We start from the raw sequence: 3,377 nt of genomic DNA, 5'->3' as shown, positions 1-3,377 counted from the left end.
ACGCCTGAAAAACGGCTCGCGCGATAATAATAAAAATAATTATGGTATCCGTCGATGCTGGTCGGCGCCCAAGTCGAAATCTGATAAGACCCCTAATAAATGCCGCGGACCGATCACCTTAACGGTGGAGACAAGCTGTTTCAAGGGCCAGATGATCCGAGAGACGACCGTGTTCTCGACGTATGCTGCTGCGGAATGCGTCGTCTTCGAGCCCTAATGATTCCCGAAGCCGGGCCCACCGGGGACCCTGATGATATCTAAGCCGGACAAACGTCGTCCGGACTTGCAGCCACTGTCTGGTCCTCGCTACCGTCTCTGGTAAGGTTGTACCTCCTCCGCGACGTATGCACCAGAGGCTGCATTGCATTCTTCGACAGTTAAGTATTGGTAATTTACTAATTGCCTTGCGATAGGATTGACATGATCGGGCTGTTCGGCATTGCAACGTTGTTATCGTGGAGATTAGAATAAAATAGAACGATAGTGTACACAACGAAACGAGATTGATAGTATTTTTGGGACACGAGGAATGTCGAGATAGATAATGGAAGCTCGTTGGCTTCACGGCGATTGCTTCATAACTCAACATCACAAAGTTGACTTATAAGTATAAATAAGTTAAGTTATAAGTTATCAGTTTACCCGCTCGAATAAAGATTTGATAAATGTTGTCGAATCCAAAGGTATTTGAAAATGTTTTAGATATTGTGTAGATCATTTTTGAGATAATTTTTGACATTTTTTACTAATACAGATTAAATCCCCCCTCTTCTTTGCTCAAAATTCATTAAAATTTACCAATAAAATATACTTTTTTATATCTTATAAGTATTTGATACTTTGCTTTCTATATTCAAATTAAATTCTAATAATTCTATCCTTCTTCTTCTTTAAATTTCTTATTTGAATTTGAATTTGAATTAGGCGTGAGTATTAATCGAATAAATTAAATAAAAATAATAATGGCGAACGGGGGAGCGATCGTGTGGCAACGAGAAATAGCATTTCCTCCGTTTTAACGCTTCAAGGAGGATAGTTGTTGGCATCTCGTCGTGAGTCCGACCTCAATCTTGTGTTCTTCCGTAACGTTGCGCACGCCACTTCCTTTTCACGAGCGCATGTGAATGCGCTCTAAGAGCAAGCGCGATTCGAGCTTGCCGGCTTTGTCGCGGACGATAGTCTCTGGTCGACGACATCGGCCGTTCTGCTTCTGTCGAGCGAGAAACGAATGTTCGAATCTGCTCGCCGCATGAATAGAGAAGTGATGTTTATTTTGAGTGCAGATTCCAGCCTTTTGTCTCAGCGGGAGCCGCAGTTGCTTTCAATCGATGCTCTCTCTCGCCTACCGACCAGTGGGTTTTTCACACATTCCCCCCTTCCTTTCTCTTTCTCTTATTGTTTCTTCAACCGCGAAGATTTAAACAATTAAACCAAAAGTGGATTTAGAAATAGATTTAACGTAAAATATAATGAAATTTGTAAAATAATAAAAGAATGAGAATAAAAAATAGATTATCGTATGAATAGAAAAGGAGAGAAAAAGGTTATTAATAACACAAAAAAAGGAATAAATGACAAAAGTAAAAACTGAACACCGTATCTAACGTTACGTCGAATTTTCGTCTCCTTCGACTTCCTTCCCTTAGAAGTCGAACAATTTTGACGCATGAACTTGACAGATTCTGAGCTCGATAAAGACATTAGATGCGCTTCTTGTTTTTGTATACAGCGGCTTTTGTATTTTTCTCAGTCGAAAAAGAACCATTGAGATGGGGGAGGCGAAAGAGTGGCGCGAAGGTGGAATAAAAATCTCAGGCATGACGACGATTTTGTCACGGTGCAGAGTTTCGAGTATGAGTTAAAAAGAAGATAACACAATATCAGCAAAGAGAGAGAACAGAGAAGGTACAATAAAATTTTTAACTTTTACATCATCAATCGATCAGTCATCAATCATTATCAACAAAATTTGATATATTATTATATGTTAGAACTTCTATTACTATCTAAACGATAGTGTGTGCAAAACGTATCAGGAGAAGTGCTTGTTTTCTAAACGCACGTCTTTCACACGTGGCATTAGTTTGTAATTTAATTCACAAGATAAATACACACACACGACTTGATGTGCATTTCTATCCACAAATTGCATTGTAAATTTTCGGGATCTCTGTATGCCCATCCATTCACACGTTTATCGCATGTTCCGTTCATTCACACGATGTCTCTAATTCGCTCCCGTAAGCGACATGCCGCCTTTCATCTACTTCCTGTACATGGCTCCAGCTTTCAAAGGTGTGGCAATTGTTTATCTTTCATTATATCTTTTACTCCTCTAAAAATAATTTCGTTATTTTCTTGCACTTGCGATTATCAAATATGTTACCAACAATTTTTTGTTGTAACAATTTTTTAACTTTATTAATATGTCCTTAATCAAAAATTAGAATTCAAAAATTAGAAATCTTTTTACTAGAAGAAAAAACAAAAATCTAAGATTCATTAGAAATTCTTAAAATGTAAAGAAAATTTTTATTTTTTCTTCATTTTTATTTCTTAACTGACAAGTATCGAACTATTTTATCGAACCATTTATTCTATTTATAACTAATATAATAGCTCCTGTAAATGTCCTGTATATTAAACGACCTCTAATCGAGCATGCAGCTGGTCTTTTATCTCAGCAGGTGTTTAGGAAACGAGAACAGCTTGCTAAAAAATTTGCACATTGAAAAGATTGAATCGTCATAATGTTACGATCACATTTCGAGATAGGATATTTAATAAAATCTACTCTGATAGTTTAATTCTTAGCTTCACGCATAGATAATACCTTCGTTTCATATGTTGCTTCGTGATTTATCATCCTCGAATATAGCGTTGTATCACATATCCGAAGAATCTTTCAAAGGATCAGAAGATTCAGACTAATACTTGTAATGGTGTTGATACATTTCTATGCAAAGCACTTTAAGCAGTTCGGGTTTGTCCGAACGATTAAGATTCCCGCCTGTCTTTAAGGATTATGTCCGGAGCGAGTATCCGTCGCGCTTAACTGTTTTACGGCGAGCCGTAAAGGAGTCTGGCTGTGCAGGTGCAAGGACTCCGCATTTTTTGCTTATCTCGCTGAAATTCTTACGACTGTGGTAGCGATAGCACAGAGATTAAATTAGGTGCTTCCAAGAGCAGTAGCAAGCGTTCAAAATGTACAGAGCATTTCAAAAGTAACGCACACTTCATATGTGTGAAAACAGTGCTTGTATTTCTAAATCCGTTTTAAATGACTATCGAAATCTTAAAGTTTTATCACAAATTAATTCTCTAAAATGTAAATAAATAACATTCTCTTTTTAATTACAAATAGAGTTTTTAAAAAT

The sequence above is a fragment of the Pogonomyrmex barbatus genome, unplaced genomic scaffold (genome assembly GCF_055798465.1).
Source record: "Pogonomyrmex barbatus isolate J1 unplaced genomic scaffold, ASM5579846v1 scaffold2, whole genome shotgun sequence".
NCBI lineage: Eukaryota > Metazoa > Arthropoda > Insecta > Hymenoptera > Formicidae > Pogonomyrmex > Pogonomyrmex barbatus.
This window is presented reverse-complemented; position numbering follows the sequence as displayed.